The following is a 23,371-nucleotide window of genomic DNA, read 5'->3' as shown; positions in this document are numbered from 1 at the left end:
CACAAGCTAACTTTACACCTTAAAGAACTGGAGAAAGAACAACAAATAAAGCCTAAGCCAAGAAAGAGAAGAGAAACAATAAAGATTAGAGCAGAGATCAATGAATTAGAAACCAGAAATACAGTAGAGCAGATCAACAAAGTTAGAAGCTGGTTCTGTGAAAGAATTAATAAGATTAATAAACCACTGGCCACACTTATCCAAAAGAAAAGAGAAAGGACCCAAATTAATAAAATTATGAATGAAAGGGGAGAGATCATGACTAACATCAAAGAAATAGAAACAATTACTAGAAATTATTATTAACAACTATATGCCAATAAATTAAGCAACCTGAAAGAAATGGATGCCTTCCTGGAAACCTATAAACTACCAAGATTGAAACAGGAAGAAATTGGCAATCTGAATAGACCAATAACCACTAAAGAAATTGAAGCAGTGATCAAAAACCTCCCCAAAAACAAGAGTCCAGGGCCTGATGGATTCCCTGGGGAATTCTACCAAACATTTAAAGAAGAAATAATACCTATTCTCCTGAAGCTGTTTCAAAAAATAGAAACAGAAGGAAAACTTCCAAACTCGTTCATTGAGGCCAGCATTACCTTGATCTCCAAACCCCAAAGACCCCATCAAAAAGGAGAATTTCAGACCAATATCCCTGATGAATACAGATGCCAAAATTCTCAAGAAGATTCTAGTTAATAGGATCCAGCAATACATTAAAAGGATCATCCATCACGATCAAGTGGGATTTATCCCCAGGATGCAAGGGTGGTTCAACATTCGCAAATCAATCAATGTGATAGAACACATTAATAAGAGGAGAGAGAAGAACCATATGGTCCTCTAAATTGATGCAGAAAAAACATTTGCAAAATACAGCATCCTTTCCTGATTAAAACTTCAGAGTATAGGGATAGAGGGAACATTCCTCAATTTCATAAAATCCATCTATGAAAACCCCACAGTGAATATCATTCTCACTGGGGAAAAGCTGAGAGCTTTTCCCCTAAGATCAGGAACACGATGACGATGCCCATTCTTGCCACTATTGTTCAACATAGTACCAGAAGTCCTAGCAACAGCAATCAGACAACAAAAAGAAATAAAAGATATTCAGATTGGCAAAGAAGAAGTCAAACTCTTTCTCTTCACAGATGACATACTTTATGTGGAAAGACTCAAACCTCCAAATTACTAGAACTCACACAGCAATTCAGTAATGTGCCAGAATACAAAAGCAATGCACAGAAATCAGTTGCTTTCTTATACACTAACAATGTAACTGTAGAAAGAGAAATTAGGGAATCGATTCCATTTACAACAGCACCAAAAACCTTAAGATACCTTGGAATAAATCTAACCAAAGAAGTAAAGAATCTATACTCTAGAAACTACAGGACACTTATGAAAGAAATTGAAGAAGACACAAAAAGATGGAAAAACATTCCATGCTCATGGATTGGAAGAATAAACATTGTTAAAATGTTTATGCTGCCCAGAGCAATCTATACTTTCAACACCATCCCAATCAAAATACCAATGGCATTTTTCAAAAAGCTGGAACAAACAGTTCTAAAATTTGTATGGAATCAGAAAAGACCTTGAATCGCCAAGGAAATGTTGAAAAAGAAAAATCTGGGGCCATCATGTTGCCTGATTTCAAGCAGACACATAGATAAAACAGACACATAGATAAGTGGAACAGAATAGAGAGCCCAGATATGGATCCTCAACTCAATGGTCAAATAATCTTAGACAAAGCAGGAAAAAATATCCAATGGAAAAAAAACAGTCTCTTCACACCTTAAAGAACTGGAGAAAGAACAACAAATAAAGCCTAAGCCTATTGGAGATGCTGGGAAAATTGGACAGCTAAATACAGAAGAATGAAACTCGACCATTCTCTTATACCATACACAAAGATAAACTCTAAATGAATGAAAGACCTCAATGTGAGACAGGAATCCATCAAAATCCTAGAGGAGAACATAGGCAGTGACCTCTTTGACATCAGCCACAGCAACTTCTTTCAAGACATGTCTCCAAAGGCAAGGGAAACAAAAGTGAAAATGAACTTTTAGGACTTCATCAAGATAAAAAGCTTCTGCACAGCAAAGAAAACAGTCAACAAAACAAAGAGGCAACCCACGGAATGGGAGAAGATATTTGCAAATGACACTACAGATGAAGGGCTGGTATCCAAGATCTATAAAGAACTTCTCAAACTCAACACCCAAAAAACAAATAATCCAGTCAAGAAATGGGCAGAAGACATGAACAGACCTTTCTCCAAAGAAGACCTATGAATGGCTAACAGACACATGAAAAAACTTTCAACATCATTAGCCATTAGGGAAATTCAAATCAAAACCACACTGAGATACCACCTTACACCAGTTAGAATGGCAAAAATTGACAAGGTAGGAAACAAATGTTGGAGAGGATGTGGAGAAAGGGGAACCCTCTTACACTGTTGGTAGGAATACAAGTTGGTACAGCCACTTTGGAAAACAGTATGGAGGTTCCTCAAGAGGTTGAAAATAGACCTACCCTATGACGCAGCAATTGCACTACCGGGTATTTACCCCAAAGATACAGATGAGGTGAAAAGAAGGGGCACATGCACCCCAGTGTTCATAGCAGCAATGTCCACACTAGCCAAACTGTGGAAGGAGCCGAGATGCCCTTCAACAGATGAATGGATAAAGAAGATGCGGTCCATATATACAATGGAATATTACTCAGTCATCAGAAAGGATGAATACCCACCATTTGCAGTGACATGGATGGAACTGAAGGGGATTATGCTAAGTGAAATAAGTCAAGCAGAGAAAGACAATTATCATATGGTTTCACTTATATGTGGAACATAAGGAATAGCATGGAGGACATTAGGAGAAGGAAGGGGAGAATGAAGGGGGTGGAAATCAGAGGGGGAGACAAACCATGAGAGACTGTGGACTCCGGGAAACAAACTGAGGGTTTCAGGGCGGGGGGGGGAGTGGGCGGATCGGTTAGCCTGGTGATGGGTATTAAGGAGGGCATGTATTGCAGTGAGCGCTGGGTGTTATAAGCAAACTGAATCATGGAACACTACATCAAAAACTAATGAAGTACTGTATGGTGACTAACATAACATAATAAAAGAAAAAAGATTCTAATAATTGTGTGAAGAAGACCTATCCAGAAAAAATAAATAGCTACACAGTTTATTCTAACCAATACATACAGAAGTGTCAATGAAGAAGTGATCACTATTTGATGGAGAATATTGAGAACACCTCCTAAGAGAATGTGGAATTCAGGCTGAGCCTCAGAAATGTCTTTAGTTAAATGGAGAAAAGGGCAAGGCGCATGAGCAAAAGTTAGTGTATTTCTATAATGATAATATAAACCTATGTATAAAGAATATGGAGAATAGTTTGTCTTATATTTTTAGAGGTGTTTTGAAGGTATCAACTAGGAGGTAAGTTTGGAGAAATGGGAGGTGACCAAATTATGAAGAACTCTGAATGCATGGCAGGTTACAACTTTAATTGAAGAGATCCTTGAAGTGTAGTCTCTGTACTAGCCAAACAAGGAATTACTGAGCAGCATGTTTAGAAATGCAGTATTTCAGGCCTACTGTGAATAAGAAAATTCCTAAGTGATTTCATATGTTCAGTAAGATTTGAAAAGTACTATTATAGTGTATAGTCTGAATCTGTTATTCTAAGTCAAATGTTTATGGCTAGGAACACTTTTTTTATTATTATTATGTTCAGTTAGCCAGCATATAGGAACACATTTTTCAACAGAAACTACGTAAGAAGTAGGATTTTGGCCTAACCTATACAGGCCTAAATGATTCATAAATTAGAAATACTCTGTGAGACCTAGTGCTGAAATTCTAGGTGAGACAGTAACTGCTGGAATGAAGAACAAACAGAAAAGCAGATTTAAGTCTGGTTTAGGGAAAGAGAAAAAGGAAAATAAGCCTGTCAGACTACTAAGTGCTGGATTGTACTGGTGTAATACAAAGTCAATGACTGGGGCATCCCGATCCCATAATTTCCCAAATGCTAGATTTTGGAGAATAGCCATCTGTGTTGCCAGGAGAGATCTAGGATGCTTATAGCAAATTCTCTCTTCCTTAACAGAATGGCAGCCTTGATTCAGGGAAAGAACAAATTATTTCCCTAAATTACACAATTTCTGAGATACATTGTCATGTAAAAAAGCACAGTGTGGAGTAGTATGTATAGTTCGCTAAAGTGAACAATATTTTAACATGTTATTTTGCACATGTGCAGATATATATATAGGAAAAGTTCCTACAAGTGGAATTATTTGTACAGAAGCTATGTGCATTTGTAATGTTGCTAGATTTTGCACAGTTCTCCAGAAATACTGTATCAATTTATACCTTCACCAGTGATGTGTAAGAATGTTAAATTATATATCCAACTTTCTGATCTTTGCCATTGTGAGGTTAAAAAATGGTATCGTGGTGTTGTTTTAATTTGTGAGATTGAATATCTTTCAATCTGTTTAAAAGCCATTTCTGTGAAATATCCATATTCTTTGCCAATTTTCCTATTAGGGTATTTCATTTCCTTTTTTATTTATATGAATTATTTCTATATTAGGGAAGTTAGCCCTTTCTGATATGGGTAGTAAACCTTTTTGTTAATATACAAAAGCAGCAACAAATAGGTAGCTAGTAGCTATTATATTGGACAACACAGGCCTAGAAGTAGCCTACATAATTTGTTGATGACCCATATTTCCTTAGAATGGTGATTACCAAAGGGATAGGATGGGGTATTTTTTTTTTTTTTTTAGAGAGCATGTTTAATATTGTAGTTTTATATTTGGAAAACAGAAAAAGTTTTATAACATGGGATTTTAAGAAAGTAAAGCTTGATGAAAATCCTCTTAGCTGGTGAGTAAAGGTTAAAAATTATTGAAAATGTATCTAAGAATATTGTTAATTTCTAAATATCGTTGACTGTTGTGAAAAACCACAAAATTCTTTTGAACTATGAATGCCTCTGTATCATTCCCATTTTTTTCCCACTAGGTTACCACCAAAGAACATGATTTTGGTCTAGGGGCTCCAGTTTCTGAAGCTGAAAAATACCAGAATAAACTCCAGCTAGAACAAGAAGTGAGAAATCAAGATAAATTCATCTCTGCACTGAAATTACAGGTTACATTTATTTCCCTGAAATAATTTGGGATGGGGACCTATTTTAAAACAAGAAGATGGAGAATAAATACTAATTCAATGTTCATAGGAATTTTATGGGTCTAGAATCATTCCATTTTTATCTTTATCATTTGATACATGCAGATTCAGATACATATGAGTGCAAACTATGTGGAAGTGTTACATCCAGTGCTTTTAAGTACATAATCCAACTTAATTAAGTACTTAATTCCAACCTTGTGAAATAGTGATGTGATTTTCATTTTACAGACATGGAAGCTGAAGTTCCAAGGTTATAGAATTATATTTGACTAACATGTGACAGAGCTAGGTAGGATTTGTCTGAACTCCCAGGTTAGCTAGGATTTGAACCCAGTTCTCTGAACTCCAAGTTCGGTATTGTCTGTTTTCCTAGTGCCTGACCTGTGGTAAGGCTACTAATGAAGGCTATTAAAAGAAACTTCCTCTTTTAGGAAGACGGAGTAGACTTACTTTACCCTATTTGTCCCACTAAGTACAACTAAAAATGCTGAACATTTTGTTATAAAACAAACATAAGGACATTCTGAAAGGTGGGCTGAAGGAAGACTGGCTAGGGACCTCAGCATACAATAAGTGACATGTTATTGAATTCCTGGGTTTTCCTTTTGCTCCATGTATCTCAGAGAGTGCTAGAAAAACTGGCATCTAGAATGGATGCAGACAAAAAAAGGACTAGGAAGGGGGCAGCCTAGCAATGTAGACCACTTTTTTTTTCTGTCCGAGGTCTTTATAATTTATATTACATTTTTAACTTGGAAACAATCTCAAATTTATCTAAAAGTTGCAATTACGGAACAAAGAATATCTCCACCCACCCCCCAAACCCAAACCATTTGAGAATAAGTTGCAGACCTGATGTCCTGATAACCCTAACATTTGAGTGGGTATTTCCTATAAATAAGAACACTCTCCTACAAGATCACAATACAGTCTGGTAAAATCAAGAAATACGTTGCTGCCAGCTAATCCTCTGACCCCATTCAAGTTTTTGCTAATTGTCCCGTAATGTCATCAATAACAAAAATCTAGTCCGGCATCCCATGTTGCATTTAGTTATTGTATCCCTTTATCTTCTTTATTCAGGAACATTCTTCCTTGATTTTTATGACCACAACACTTTGAAGAATACAAGCCAATTATTTTGTAGAATGGCCATTGATTTGGGTTTGTTATGATTATCTTTATGTTATGAACCTTTGGCTATGTGGAAGCCAGCCTTCAAATTGGCCCCACTTCCTTTACTCCCACTCTAATACAGTCTCCTTGCACATGGTACCAGAATTGATCTTTGTGACCAAGAGCATAGAGCAGAAGTGATTAAGTTATAAAGTGATCTCTTGGATCTCTTGGAAGCAAGTTTCCACTTTGTGAGCAGCTCGGTGGATAGGCCCACTTGGAAAGGAACTGAAGCAGCCAGTAGCCAGTGAGAAACTGAGGCCTACCAACTATGTAGGGTGAGTTTGGAAGTGGATTCTCCAGCCCCACTTAAACCTTCCTATGGTGACTGTCACCCTGACTGACTCCTTTCACCTAGTGAGAGACCTTAAACCAGAATCACCAAATTAAGCCACTCCCAGATCCCTGATCCTAGGAAACTGTGACATAATTGTTGGCTTAAGGTACAAAATGAATACAGACAGGAATATCACAGAAGTGATGGTGGGTTCTTTTCATTGCATACTATCAAGTAGCACACAATTTCAGTTTGTCCCATTAGTAATGATCTGTATTTGGATCCCTTGGTTAAAGTGTTACCTTCTGGGCTTTTCTCTGGTAAAGTTCCTCTTTTTTCTCTCTTAATTATTTTTTAATTTTTAATTTTTTTAATTAAAGTATAGTTGACACATAGTGTTACATTAGTTTCAGGTGTACAGCATAGTGATTTGACAACTGTATGCTCTGCTCATCACAAGTGTAGCTGCCATCTGTCACCATACAGTGCTATTATAATACCATTGACTGTATTCCCTATGTTTTACCTTTCATCCTCATGACTTACTCATTCTGTAACTGGAAGCCTATACCTCTCACTCTCCTTCACCCATTTTTCCCATCTTCCTCCCCTCTGGCAACCATCATTTTGTTCTCTGTATTTATGGATCTGTTTCTAATGCAGACTATTTTTGGACAATAACTACCTACTCAAACACCATGAAAAAAAACTGTAGCCCCACTCCTGCTGGCAAAATCTGAGTAAGGAGCCTAGACTTCCACCCTTGTCAGGCTGTAACAAGGAGTTCCAGCCATACCTCATGGCCCACCCTCCAGGCTCCCACATCCCACCAAGTTGGTATCATAGAGGCATGCTGGGGAGCCAAGACTTTAGTGCCCACCAGGCAGTAAGAATCCCCCCCCCCGCACAACTGCCTAGTGTCAGCAAAGACCACATGAGGAGCCTAGATATCCACCCTCACCCAGAGCAACAGGGGTCCCCTTTCCTTTTTGTTGAGGTGGTTTCAGAGGGGACCTCATGCAGAGTCAGGACTTCTACCACCTCTTAGCAGTAACAAGTCCACCCACCCATAGTGGTGGTGGAGGACACATGGGAACAGTAACAGGGTGCCTGTATTCTTCCTTACTGTGGTGGTATCAGCAGAGGTCTGGTGGGGACCCTGAACTCCCATTCCTGCCTAGCAGTAACAAGGAAACCAGTCCTGCCAGGTATCAACAGAGGCCTAGTAGAGAAATTGGACTTTCACCTACACCTAGCAATAAGAAGGTAGTGTCCCCCTTTATTAGCTGGAACTAAAGTCACAGGAAGTGTGACAAGAAGCCTACTAGAACACAAGAGCAGATCTCAATGAAAAAATCACTTCTTATCTCAAAAATCAGGAATATCTCAACCTTAATGAGAAAAGACAACCAAGAGATGCCAACACAGAGATGAATTAGAGATTATCTCACAAGGATTTTAAATCAGTTATATAAATGCTTCAGGCAATTCTGACCATGTCTGAAACAAACACAAAGCTAGAAAATCTCATCAAAGAAATAAAAGGTATATAAAGAAGAATCAAGTGAAAATTTTGGAAGCAACCAAGATGTTCTTCAATAGGTGAATAGATAAACAAATTGTGGTATATCTGTACAATAGAATATTATTCATTGATAAAAAGAAATGAGCTATCAACCACAAAAAGACATGAAGAAACATTGAAAGCAAATTGCTAGGTGAGAAAAACTAACTGAAAAGGTTACATACTCTGTGATTCTAATTATTTGACCTTCTGGAAAAGACAAAACATAGAGACATTAGAAAGATCACTGATTGCCAAGGATTTGGAGGAAGGAAGGGTGGGAAGGGTGAATGGAGCACAGGTTTTTTTAGGGCAGTGAAACTATTTTGTATGACACAGTAATGGTAGACACATGTCACTACGCATTTGTCGAAACCCATAGAATGTACAACCCAAAGAGTAAACCCTGATATAAACTCTGGACTTTGGTTAATGTGTCAGTGCTCATAATTGTAGCATATACACCATACTAATACCAGATATAAATAAGATGGGAAACTGTGTTGGGTGGGGAGAAGGGGCTCTGTACTTCCTGATTAACTTTTCTGTAAGCCTAAAACGTTCTAAAAAAAATAAAGTCTAGGGCGCCTGGGTGGCTCAGTTGGTTAAGCGACTGCCTTCGGCTCAGGTCATGATCCTGGAGTCCCAGGATCGAGTCCCGCATCGGGCTCCCTGCTCGGCAGGGAGTCTGCTTCTCCCTCTGACCCTTCCCCCTCTCATGTGCTCTCTTTCATTCTCTCTCTCAAATAAAGAAATTTAAAAAAAAAAAAAAAAAAAAAAAAAAATAAAGTCTAGGGGTACCTTGGTGGCTCAGTCAGTTAAGCATCTGCCTTCAGCTCAGGTCATGATCCTGCGGACCTGGGATCAAGCTGCGCATCTGGCTCCCTGCTCAGTGGGGAGTCTGCCTCTCCCTCTGCCCCTCCCCCTGCTTGTGTGCATGTGCGCTCTCTTTCAAATAATTAAATAAAATCTTAAAAAAAATAAAGTCTATTTAAAAAATGCATGGGAGGGCGCCTGGGTGGCTCAGTTGGTTAAGCGACTGCCTTCGGCTCAGGTCATGATCCTGGAGTCCCGGGATCGAGTCCCGCATCGGGCTCCCTGCTCGGCAGGGAGTCTGCTTCTCCCTCTGACCCTCCCCCCTCTCATGTGCTTGCTCTCTCTCACTTTCTCTCTCTCAAATAAATAAATAAAAATCTTTAAAAAATGCATGGGAGAAAATATTTCTAAATCATGTATCTGATAAGGGATTAATATCGAGAATATATAAAGTACTTTACAACTCAACAATCAAAAAACAGAACAACCCAATTCAAAAGTGGGCAAAGGACTTGAAAATAGACATTTTTCCAAAGATATACAAATGGCAAGCACATGAAAAGATGGTCAACATCATCATCCATTGAGGAAATGCAAATCAAAACCACAATGAGGTATCACTTCATACCTATTATTATGGCTATTACCAAAACAAAATAACAAGTGCAGGTGAGGTTGTGTAGCAACTGGAGCCCTTGTGCATTGTTAGTGGGAATGTAAAATGGTGCAGCCATTGTGGAAAAAGTTTGGCAGTTCCTGTAAAAGTTAAATGTAGAATTACCATATGATCCAGCTATTCCACTCCTAGATATATCCCCAAAAGATTAAAAAGTAGGAACTCAAATACTTGTACACTGATGTTCATAGCAGCATGATTTTCAGTGGCCAAAAGGTGGAAACAACGTAGATGTCTATCAATAGATGCTTAACAAGATGTGGTAGTACATACAATGGAATATTACTCAGTCTTAAAAAAAGACCGAAATTCTGATGCAAGACTGCAACATGGGTGAGACTTGAAAACATTATGCTAAGTGAAATAACCCAGGCACAGAGGGACAAATATGTGATTCCACTTATGTGAGGTACCTAGAATAGGCAAATTCAGAGAGTTATTGTTTAGTGGGTACAGACTTCAGGATAATAAAAAAATTCTGGAAATGGATATGGGATGGTTGCACAATATTGTGGATGTACTTAATGCCACCAAATCACACACTTAAGAATGGTTAGAATGGTAAGTTTTATGTATGTTTTACCACAATGAAAAAATTTTTAAAAGATACGGTAACTGAAATTAAAAACTCCGTGTTCTCAAACAGCAGGATGGAAAGGAGAGAGGAATGAATTGGTGAACATGAGAATAGAAAATAGAAATAACCTAATCTGAACAGAGAGAAAATGGATTGAAAAAGTGCAAAGAGAGGCTCAGGGACAGGTGGGACTATAACAAAAGGTATAATACTTAGATCACTGGAGTCCCAGAAAGAAAGGTAAGAGAGGATGGGACTGAAAAAATATTCAGAGCAATAATGGCTAAATATTCTCTAAATTTGGCAAAAGACTTAAGATGGATTAAAGAAGGTGAGTGAACACCTACCAGGAATCTCTCAAAGAAACCCATGCCAAGGGGCGCCTGGGTGGCTCAGTTGGTTGGGCAACTGCCTTCAGCTCGGGTCATGATCCTGGAGTCCCGGGATCGAGTCCCACATCAGGCTCCCTGCTCAGCAGGGAGTCTGCTTCTCCCTCTGACCCTCCTCCCTCTCATGTGCTCTGTCTCTCATTCTCTCTCTCTCAAATAAATAAAATCTTAAAAAAAAAAAAAAAAAAAAACCCATGCCAAGACACCTTGTATTCAAACTTGTAAAAACTAAAGACAAAAAAAGTAATCCTGAAAGTAACAGTTCATTGGTTATAGGTGAACACCAATCCAAATAACAACAGATCTGAAAACGTGGAGGTTGGAAGGAAGTGAAACATTTTTTAAATGCTAGAAGAACACCCAGTATTCTGTATTCAGTGAAAGTATCCTTCAGAAATGAATGGAAAATCAACGCATTCTCAGATGAAGAAAACTAAGAGAACTGGTTGCCAGCATAACTATTCTGCAAGAATAGCTAAAGGAATTTCTCTAACTAGGAAGGAAGTGATAAAAGAATCTTGGAAGAATATTAAAGAAAGACAAAGAAGAATATGGCTAAAAGCAATACAATTTCCTTTTTTTGTTTTCTAAATTATGTTTGTCAAATGTAGTTCTCAACGGATGTAGATGAAATATAAGATAATTATTTTATTAGTAGATGAGGGTAAAGGGATATAAGGGGTATAAAGGGAAGTAACTTTTCTACACTTCACTTGAACTGGTAAAATGTATGCTGTGCTAAGTTACAAATAAGTTACACTTTGAGCAACTACTAAAAAGCTATGCAAAGAGATTTCTCAAAAACACTATAGATAAGTTAAAATGGAATTAAAAAAAAAGTTCAAGGAACCCACAGGAGGGCAGGAAAAACAAAACAGAAACAACCAAAAAGAAGTCACACTTGAGTTGTTTTTTTTTTTATCGAAGTATAGTTGACTCACACTTGAATCTTAGTATAAAAGTCTAAATACACCAATTAAAAGACGGAAACTAGTAGACTGGATTTAAAAACCTGATCTAGCTTTATGCTGTCTGTAAGAAATTCACTTCAAATATAATGATACATGTAGGTTGAAAGGCATACAAACCGGAAATGAAGACATAAAACTGTCCCCGGTTGTAGATGTCATGATCTTCTACCTAGAAAATCTCATAAAATCTACAATACAAAACTGTAACTAGTAAACAAGTTCATCAAGATCACAATACAAGGCATACATATTCATTTTCTTTCTGTATATTAGCAGTTAACATGTGGATATCAGAAATGCAATATCATTTACAATCACTCAAATAGAAAATGGAATCCTTAGATGTCAATCTAAAAAAGTAAGTAAGAATTTATAATCTGAAAACTACAAAACGCTAATGAAAGAAATCAAAGAAGGTCTAAACAAATGGAGTGACATCATGTTCATGGATTGGAAGCCTCAACATAGTAAAGATGTAAAGATGTCAGTTCTCTCCAAATCAGTATACATTTAATGCAGTTCTCATCAAAACCCCAGCAAAAACAATTTTGAAAAGAATAAAAGTGGGAAGAGTCATTCTCTTTGATTTCAAAGCTTAATATATAACTACAGTAATTAAGATGGTTTGGTAGTACTAGAGGGATAGACACAGATCAATGATACAGAATAGAGAATCCAGAAATAGCCTTACACAAGTAAAGCCAAAAGGTTTTTGACAGAAGGAAAGATAGTCTTTTCAACAAATGGTGTTGAAACAATTGGATATCTTTTAGGGAAGAAAATGAATCTAGACCTAAACCTCACACCTTACACAAAAAATTAATTAAAAATGGATCATAAATTTAAATGTAAAACATAAAACTATGGAACTTTTTTAGGGTAATATAGAAAATCTTCAGGACCTTGGGCTTGGTGGAGAGTTCTTAGATGTGACACCAAAAGCATGATTCATAAAAGAAAAATTGATAATTTGGACTTCATCAAAATTTAAATCTTTTGCTTTGTGAAAAACCCTTTTAACAGGATGAAAAAACAAGCTACAAACCATATTTCTACTGGAAGAATCATATGTGGGATACATGAAGAATTCTTAAAACTCAGCAGTAAAAAGGAACAATCCAATTAGAAAATAAGCAAAAGATATGAAGAGATATTTCATAGAAGGATATATGTTGATAAGCACATAAAAAGATGTTTATCCTTTCTAAATGTCGGGGAAATGCAAATTAAGACCGAGATGAAATAATAATGTACACCTATAAGAACAGTTGAGATTAAAAATAGTGACAATACCCAGTGCTGGCAAAGATGAGGAGAAACTGGATCACTCATACATTCCTGGTAGGAATGGGAAATGGTACAACCACTCTGAAAAATAGTTCAGTTCTTTATAAACTAAATATATATTTATCATACAGCCTAGCAATGGCACTCCTGGGTATGCCAGAGAAATGAAAACTTATGTCCACTCAAATATTTGTATATGATTGTTCATAGCAGCTTTATTTGTGATAAGGACTGGAAACAACTACAATTTCTCTTAATCAGTAAATGACTAAACAAACTGATAATCCATACCATGGAATATTACTCAGCAACAAGAAAGAATGAACAATTGATCCATGTAACTTTGATAGATCTCAACGGCGTTGTGCTGAGTGAAAAAGACAATGTCAAAAGATCACATACTATGATCTTTACCACATGATTTTATTTATATAACATTCCTGAAAAGACGAAATTATAGAGATTAGTGGTTGCTAAGAGTTAAGGATGGGGAGGGGAGAGGATGTGACTATAACAGGGTAACAGGGCAATCTGTGGTGATGGAATAATTCTGTATCTTACCAAGATGCTGACTACAGCAGTCTATACATGGGATCACATTGTACCAATGTCCAATCTCTGAGTTTGATATTGTACTATAATTATTTAAGATGGAACTATTGGGGAAAGTGGGTTAAGGGCCCAGGAGATCCTTTTGTACTTCCTGTGACTCTTCGGTTATTTCAAAATAAGTTTTTTTTTAAAGCTACTTTTTGAGTACTTGTCATCTGCCAGAAATTTTACTTGTACTTTTATACCTGACTACAACCCTGCAAATTGTAGGTATTCTCTCCATTTAGCAGATGAAAGTTAAGAGGCTTCCATTTATTTTTTCTGAAGTCAGATGCGTCTCTTAGGATCAAGAAAATATGGTAAATTGTCGGGATTAAGTAACTGGTAAAGAACTACAACAGGACTTGAATCTGTCTGCCTAATTCCAAAGCCTACATCCTTTCTACCACTTGAAACTGCCTCTTCTAAAGTACTTGTGTATTGGAATTTAGTAAAAGTAGGGCTTGATGTTAGAGATGAGGAGAGTGAGTGTTTTAATTTATAATTTATTTGTTTTATTCATTCATTTAAAAATAATTTGAGCATTTTATGCTAAATATATAGTAAATGATACAAAATTAAGAGGTGTGTTAATACCGAAGTTAGAGACAATGCCTTTAAAGTTGCTTAGAATTTAGTGGAAGGCACAGGGAGGTAAACAAATAATGTATGTTATAAAATACCAAAATTAAACTGTGTAAGAGGCTTTATGGGAGCACAGAGAGGAAAAGCATTTAACCTCTCCTGGTGCAGTGGAAAGTTAACACACATTTTTAGTGTGCTCTTATTGCTCAAAAATGTGGCACTGTAGAAGCCATGAACAAAGATAAAAAGACATATAGATAGATAAATTGAAGTTTATGTGTGTTTATCCCACATCCTATAGTTTTAAAAAAGATACAAGTAATAAAAATAGCTTAGGTAATAAGAATGGGGCAAATAAACTTAATGAAAGCATGGGACAAGAACAGCAGACAGGAGATCATGGCACACAGGTTCTGTGCTAGTTGCTAGAGGTGGGTTGCAGGTAGGCTTTAAAATTCCTTGAGGCCAGGGCAAAAAAGGAAATTTTAGTTAAATAATTCACCATATATCCTGATAATCATTTTCAATGGGTCTAATGTATTTTTTTTCCTTTGAAGGCATTTGGATATCTCTGTGATAGAAAAGGCCCTTTTCTTCATTGGTTGATGGTTTGATAGTGGGCTGGGAAGGAAAGCTGTGGTCCTCCACATTAGTCAGCAAATACTTGATTGATTTGGTATTTAGCTTAGTCAAGTAAGTTATTGATATGTTCAAAAAAACTTTTTTTTAAAGAGTTAACATATTTTGGTAACAATAATTAGAAATTTAATTCTGAAGAACATCTAATTGATATTAATTATTAAAATTAATTTCAAGACTGGCTGCTCTCCCCTGCTAGAACCTCCAAACAAGCTCTCAAGACTGGTTTCTTTTGTGCAGGTATAAATATTTGGCTATTTTTCTAATAGTTTTGGCTAAAAATCAATAGTGATTAAGTTTATTAATTGTAAATTGTCTTGGAAGACGTAGCTATAAACCTTTACATTTTCATTTAATACATTTTTTGAAGATAGGTATTACATTCACATGGTACAAAATTCAGAAAGTGAAAAAATATATATATATTTAGGTCTCCTTCCAGGGAAGCAAACCTCCCTTCCTGATTCCAGTCACTTGCTTGTTCTCCTCAGAGGGAAGCAAAGGAAATATTTTAAAATGTTTATTTTCTTTCTAATTATAACAGATTGAAGATCTCAAACAGACAAATCATGGCTTGGAAGAATATGTTAGGAAACTCTTGGATAGTAAGGAGGTGGTAAGCAGTCAAGTAGATGATTTAACCAGCCACAATGAGCATCTTTGTAAAGAATTGATTAAAATTGACCAACTAGCAGAGCAACTAGAAAAAGAGAAAAATTTTGTGGTGGATACCGCTGACAAAGAACTTGAAGAAGCAAAGGTATTATATTTACCACTGATAGAATTTTTTATTGAGTTATAACTGATATATAGCATTACATTACCTCAAGGTGTACAACATAATGATTCAGTATTTCTATATATTGTGAAACGATCACTGCAGTAATTCTAGTTAGGATTTTATTTCTACTTTAGGATTGGGATTTTAATTCTACTCTGAACATCATGCAATTATTAAATGCAATGGAAAAAGTGACATTCACATTTATATCATTTGACAGTTTTTTTGCTTTGACATTAAATTTAAATGTCTATTCTAAGTATTAAATTATATTGTATTGCACATTTTATTTCTTTTAAAAAGTTTTGCTCAAAAAACTTACTAAGTAATATGTAGCCTAAGTAATATGGTAAAAACTTCAGGCAATAGGAATGTTCTGTAGATGTGGCCTATATATATATATATACACACACACACAATGGAAGACTGCTCAACCATCAAACCGAATGAAATCTTTTTTTTTTTTAAAGATTTATTTTTATTATTTATGAGAGAGTGAGAATGAGAGAGAGAGAGAGAGTACATGAGAACGGGGAGGGTTAGAGGGAGAAGCAGGCTCCTCACCGAGCAGGGAGCCTGCTTCTCCCTCTGACCCTCCCCCTCTCATGTACTCTCTCTCTCTCATTCTCTCTGTCTCAAATAAATAAATAAAATCTTTAAAAAAAAAAAAAAGATTCTTAATGATAGAGAACAAACTGAGGGTTGATGGAGGGAGGTGGGTGGGGGATGGGCTAAATGGGTGATAGGTATTAAGGAGGACACTTGTTATGATGAGCACTGGGTGTTATATGTAAGTGATGAATCACTAAATTCTACTCCTGAAACCAATATTACACTATATGTTTACTAACAAGAATTTAAATAAAAATTTTGAAGAAAAACAGGAATGTTCTATATATAGGACATATTTCTCCCTTCCTAATTCATCTCTCTCCTGCAGAAATATCTACCAACAAATAGATAATACATGTATTTCCATCCTTTTTTTCTGTTTTCACACACAGAATTTATTTCACACTTTAAAAAGATTTTTTAATCAAAGTCTTAAATTTCTGTGTAGTAAAATTTGTCAGTCTTTACTGACTTCTGAGTTTTGATTCTTTTATTTTTTTGAGATTCTCCCCCTTTTTAAAAATTTGAGTAGATTTTATTTTTAGAGCAGTTTTGGGTTTATAGCAAAATTAAGCAGAAGGTATAGAGATTTCCCATATACCTCCTGTCCCTGCATATGGACAGTCTCCCTATTAGCAACATGCCCCACCCAGTGGTACCTTTGTTAAAATTGATGAACCTACATAGACTCATCGTTATCACCTAGAGCCCATAGTTTATATTTTACATTAAGGTTCACACTTGGTATTATATATTCTAAGAATTTGGACAAATAGAATGAAATGTATCCACCATTATAGTATCATGCAGAATAATTTCACTGCCCTAAAAATCCTCTGTTCTCCACCTAGTTTTGATTTTTTTTTTAGGAAGATCTTCTCACCTCAAGAACTACAAGAATATTTTCTACAGTTTCTTTTAATACTTTTTAATATTTTTTAAAGTTTTAATTCTTCTGGAATTTATTTTTGTTCTAGTATGAGGTATGGTTGGATAGTCCTTTCTTTAGTCACTGATTTGATTAGCAATAATCGCGCCTTGGATAAACCTCATTGGCTACGATACTGCCACTGCGCAAAGCTTAGTCACTGATTTAAAATGCCATTTTAATAACTACTAAATTCTCATATGTGCATGGATATGTGTCTGGATTGTTTGATTTCATGAATTCATGTGCTATTTTCTGTGCCGCTATCACATTATTTTAATTAGTGTAGCTTTATGATATTTTGATAAACATTTTATTTCTTGATTGAGTTTTTAGTACTCTGCCATGAAATTTAGAAACTAGGAACATTAAAGTAAGAAACTTCACATATTATAAACTTTGACTTATAGCTAAGCTGTACTTGAAACTATGAGATACAAATGTTTGACATCTGAGGCCATTAAGGTTTAGGGTAATTTGTTACCTAGGAATAGAAAATAAAATAGTAAATACTCAAAACATTTTAATGTAATAAATGATAGAAGTTATATTATAACTTCACACAATTATAAAAATGAAGATAGTTTCATTTCTCATTATTGCCTAATGGCTTATAAGCAAGATACAATGTATTTCAAAGCCAAAATTAACCTATTGAATTTTTTTAAAAAGATTTTATTTATCTGCCAGAGAGAGAGAGGGGAGAGAGAGAGTGAGAGTGTAAGCAGGGGGAGTGGCAGGCAGAGGGAGAAGCAGGCTCTCCACTGAGCAAGGAGCCTGATATGGGACTCGATCCCAGAAACCCAGGATCATGACCTGAGCCGAAGGCAGACAGATGCTCAACCAACTGAGCCACCCAGGTGTCCCTCAACCTATTGAATTTTTAAATGATAATGTGTGAATGTGCTCCTTTGTCTTGATTTTATTAATCTCCAGATTAGTAAGTTGTCTGTAATAACGTAGTTTCCTGAAGCTTATTGTTGTTCCATGTTATTTCTTAAACAACATTTTAATGTACTCTTGGTAGCACATAATAGAGCATATCATATGCTACTTTGGGTAATATCCATGCACATATGAGGTACCCAAAGTAGCATATGATAAAGCCCTTAAATGATGAGGCTGAGAACATAAGTGTTATTGAAGGCATTATCTGTTAAAGTAATTTGAAATATAAGAGCCCAGTTAATAAACGGTAGGATGGTATCTGTTTATATGCAGAAATTTTGCTTATTTAAATTGTGTAAAGGATAAATAAGCCTGAATTAGTGAAAAGTCTGAGTAATGAAATACTGAAACATGTGAAGTTTCTTACTTTAATGTAAGGACACAGCCTTTTTTTTTTTTTTTAAGATTATTTATTTTAGAGCGAGAGAAGACAGCACAAGTGGGAGGGGCAGAGGGAGAGGGAGAGAGAATCCCAAGCCGACTCTGCTCAGCATGGAGCCCAATGCAGGGCTTGATCTCATGACTGTGAGATCATGGGACCTGAGCTGAAACCAAGAGTCCCAACACCTGATAGCACCATCCAGGCATCCCAGGACACAGTCTTTTTTTAACAGTGTTACCTGGAAGAGGCTCTGAGAGATTAGATAAGAATGATTTGTGAATTATTTTCTTTGTAATGGTTGCTACTAAAGTATTTGAAAGACATTTAAAAGTAGCTTGAATATTTTAAACATTTCTCAATAAGCTCTTCTGTTTGTACTGTTTCTTTAAGAATAGTTATCCTTCATTAACAGTTTAATGTTAAATTAAGTTCAGTCTTAATCATAAAAATTATCAAGATGCTTGGGTAGCTCAGTTGGTTAAGTGTCTGCCTTCAGCTCAGATCATGATTGCAGGGTTCTGGGATCGAGTCCTGTGTCAGGCTCCTTGCTTGGAGGGGAGCCTACTTCTCCCTCTGCCTGCCACTCCCCCTGCTTGTGCCTTTTTTCTGTCTCTGACAAATAAATAAATAAAATCTTTTAAAAAAAATTATCAAATTAAGGAACACTGGGTTAATGTTTTATTTTCTTTCTTGTTTTCTTCTTCAAATTAAAAATTATATTGCTTCCCACTCTGGAGGCCTAGTTGGCCAAATTCCCCTGAAGAGAGTGCCCAGTTTAGAAGTCATTAATTTTAAAGGATTGTTTGAGTCTGTGTTAGAGAGTGAGTACTCTGTCAGGGTGAATCCTCTGCTATCAAAAAGAGAATTTAAGGAATAGGAAACATTTAAAATAAAATAGCTAGGATTTACCTAAACCTAAAAATATTAAACCCACAGATGGAAATTCTGCCTAGCTCAGAAAAGAGGGTTTCTAAGAAATAGATCTCACATATGATGTGGAATGTTTGGTATATCTGAGAATTGGAAAGCTAGAGTAGAGATAGCATTGCTGATGCAGGAAAGACATTGGATAGTAAATAAAGAGGGGGCAAAATGGGTTGTTTAAATGTACTGAAATGAAATCACCAACCTCAGTAAGTGAGTGTTACAGGTAGAATGGGGATTAGAAAGATACATGACCAGTGTTGGGGATATGAACACCAACGCATGTTGTCATCATCCTTATGTCACTGTGTATAGTTTAGGTATCCAATTACTGGGGAGAGATTCCTTGTCTGATTTGTGGGGTGAACCTTGAAACAGAGAATTTCTGATTCGAGAGTTGAGAAAGAATGTTTGTATTCCTGTACTCTTTGGGGTTATGCTCTAGAGAGGTAGAGCTGAGGTTAAGTCTGTTTGTCTGGAATTGAGATAGATAATATTAAATTTATTTATTTGGAAGAGTTTACTTATAGTCATATTTTTAAAGGTCAACAGAATGACTTCCATCATTTATGACATTAAAATGTTCTGAATATTTACTATTTTATTTTCTATTACTGTGTAATCGATTACTCCTAAACCTTAATGGCCTCGGATGACAAACATTTGTATCTCATAGTTTCAAGTATAGCTTAGTTAGCTGGGTAGTTTTGGTTCATGGTTTTTCAGGAATGTGTAATCAAGATGATGGCCAGTCTGTAGTCATGGCTTGACTGGTACTGGCGGGTTTGCTTTTAGATAACATACTCAGATGACTGTTGGCTTTCGGCGGGAAGCTTTAGTTCCTTGACAGGTGCACCTCCCCCTAAGGTTGTTTGATAGATTTATGTCAGCTTGCTTCCCCCTGAGCCAGTCATCCAAGAGAGACAGAAAGGAGGAATCTGCAATGACTGTTATGATTCAGTCTTAGAAGTTACAAACCATCACATCCTGTTCATTAGAAGTGAGTTACTAAGTATATGCCACACTTAAGGGGAAGGAAATTAAGCTCCATCATTTGAAGTAAGGAATATCAAAATTTATGGACGTATTTTATTTTTTAAAGATTTTATTTATTTATTTGACAGAGAGAGGGAATACAAGCAGGGGGAGTGGGAGAGGGAGAAGCAGGCTTCCCGTGGAGCAGGGAGCCCGATGCGGGGCTCAATCCCAGGACCCTGGGATCATGACCTGAGCTGAAGGCAGACGCTTAACAACTGAGCCACCCAGGCACCCCAAAATTTATGGACATATTTTAAAACCACCAGAATTATATGCCTCCTTTTATCTTCTCATTTTGAGTTTTTTAAAATTATTTTTATCTTAATAATACAGTGTTTTCCAGCTAATTGAACATAAATTTTTGAAATAAGCAGAATTACAATTTTACTATTACTAGTTTCTTCATACAATTTATATTTTAATTAACATAAGGGCTCTTCTTAGACTGGATCTTTGGTAGCTCTTGTCATTGTTACATTGGTATGTGATTCATCAATCAAAAATATTTCAAAATTTACCATGTGAGAGATAAAGTGTAAAGGCTATTTAAGTTCTTCCTCTCCCCCCCATGCTTATTCTCCCTCTTTCTCCCCTGCTTTTTCTCTGTAGTACTTTCCAACTACTTTTCCCTACGCACACTCTATTCCAGCCACACTAACTCCTTACCATTCCTCAGAATTTAGCTGACCTTCTTTTGCCTTAGGGCATTTGCTTTTGCTGTATCTTCTGCCTGGAATGTTCTTCCAGATTTTTATATGGTTGACCGCCCCCTTTCTCTTTGCTCCAGGTCTCCTTTCAATGAGGACTTATTTGATAACCCTATTTAAAATTCTAACCTATTCCTTCATAAACATTCCCTTAACTCTGCTCTTTTTTTCCCCTAATGACTATATAATTTATTTGTTAGGTTTATTTTATTGTCTGCCCAGCTGGAATGTAAGGTTTCCAGAGGTAGGGATCTTTGTTTATTTTTCACTTTTTTATCTCAATTGCCTAGAACAGATGCAAATGAATGCTCATTATGTATTTTTTGAATAAGACAGTAACTCTCTGATATATATTTTACCTCTTATCTTTTTGTTTTTCTCTTTTCAACTAGAATATAAGTTCCATGAGGGCAGAGGTTTTCTTTTTTTTAATTTAAATTCAATTAATTAACATATAGTGTATTGTTAGTTTCAGAGGTAGAGTTCAGTGATACATCAGTTTTATATAACACCCAGTGCTCATTACATCATGTGCCCTCCTTAATGCCCATCATCCTGTTACCCCATCCCCCCAACCCCCCTCCCCTCCAGCAACCCTCAGTTTGTTTCCTATGGTTAAGAGTCTCTTATGGTTTTTCTCCCTCTCTGATCACATCTTGTTTTATTTTTCCCTCCCTTCCTCTATGCTCCTCTGTTTTGTTTCTTAAATTCCACACATGAGTGAAATCAAAAGACAGTTGTCTTTCTCTGATTGACTTATTTCACTTAGCATAATACCCTCTAGTTCCATCCATGTCGTTGCAAATGGCAAGATTTCAATTTTTGGATGGCTGAGTAATAGTCCATTGTGATTATATATACCACTCCATTCATCTGTTGTTGGACATCTGGGCTCTTTCCATAATTTGGCTATTGTGGACATTGCTGCTATAAACATTGGGGTGCAAGTGGAAAGCAGAGATTTTTGTCTATTTTATTCCCTGCTATCCCCAGCATATAACACAATGTCAGGTGCATAGTAGGTCCTCATTAATTGTTTGTCAGATAAATGAAAACACTGGGTTAGCATCTTTTCATTTGGGCTAGTTATAATTTTGTTTTTCAGAGTGGAATCAGCATTATGTTTTTTATGTCTGTAAAAGTAATACATGTTTATCATAAAAATTTCAGTTCATATAGAAGAGTATAATGAAGAAAATCACACCTTGCTGTAATTAGACATAGTCTTATCTTCCTCAGTTTACATATTACTGGTTATGTTCCATCTGTATCTAGGATATGTGTGTATAAATTTCCTTTTTACAACAATGTGTCAGATAAAATTTTTGGCAGTGTGTTTTTATACCTAATTTAATGTGGGCACCTTTATACATAATTTAATACAGCTCCATTTCTTTTTGGTGTCTACATAATAGTATAAATTAAAGCATTGGAAATTGTCCAAAACTGTATAAGCTTATCCAGACTATACGTAAGTTTTGTTTCATACCATTGCCCCTTAATATTTCATAGACTACAAAAAAAATATGACTGCCAGAGAAATCTTAGAAAGAATTTGGGTCTAAAGAACAAATGAGGAGCAATAATTCCAGAAAAGTCAAATTTAAAATATAGCAAGAAACAGGGCGCCTGGGTGGCTCAGTTGGTTAAGCGACTGCCTTTGGCTAGGTCGTGATCCTGGAGTCCTGGGATCGAGTCCCGCATCAGGCTCCCTGCTCGGCAGGGAGTCTGTTTCTCCCTCTGACCCCCCTCTCATGCTCTATCTCATTCTCTCTCTCAAACAAACAAACAAACAAACAAACAAATAAATAAATAAATAAATAAATAAAAAATAGCAAGAAACAGTTTAGAATAATGAGGGAGAGGTTTATGAATTGAGAAATAAATTTATTAAACTAATATGCCAATTTATAGCATAGATTATATCAAATAGATCTTTGCATGAAAACATAGTCACTGTCCTCTAGAAACATACAGGCTAGTCATATACTAACTATATGACTACAGGTAGTTATACTATAAGGCTGGGTATGTTCAACATCCTAAAACTGATACAAAAAGTATTTTATGGGTTTGATTGAACTAAACTATTTAAAAGAGTTCAGAGAAGAAAGCAATCACTCTGACTTTGGTGATTTGAGAAGACTTTTATCCTACTCATTCTTTTATCTCTTCCCTATTACCATCTTCAGAATTATAATTAGTATTAACATTTTGTTGCAATTTGTAGGGAGTAATTTGGTAAAATATAACCAATTACTGTTTAA

The 23,371-nt window shown here is 36.0% G+C and overlaps 1 protein-coding gene and 1 pseudogene across 1 annotated transcript in view; one reads left to right on the top strand and one right to left on the bottom strand.

The window, feature by feature from the left end:
- Positions 1-23,371, top strand: part of TSGA10 (testis specific 10) — a 155,235-nt gene that overhangs the window by 9,562 nt on the left and 122,302 nt on the right. Inside the window, exons 2-3 of the mRNA XM_021701183.2 lie at positions 5,066-5,194; positions 15,329-15,544. The gene's annotated coding sequence lies outside the window, so the exon portion shown is untranslated. The remainder of the gene's footprint in view (positions 1-5,065; positions 5,195-15,328; positions 15,545-23,371) is intronic.
- LOC123326169 lies at positions 17,100-17,259 on the bottom strand (annotated as a pseudogene).

The sequence above is a fragment of the Neomonachus schauinslandi genome, chromosome 10 (genome assembly GCF_002201575.2).
Source record: "Neomonachus schauinslandi chromosome 10, ASM220157v2, whole genome shotgun sequence".
Classification (NCBI taxonomy): Eukaryota; Metazoa; Chordata; class Mammalia; order Carnivora; family Phocidae; genus Neomonachus; species Neomonachus schauinslandi.
This window is presented reverse-complemented; position numbering and strand designations above follow the sequence as displayed.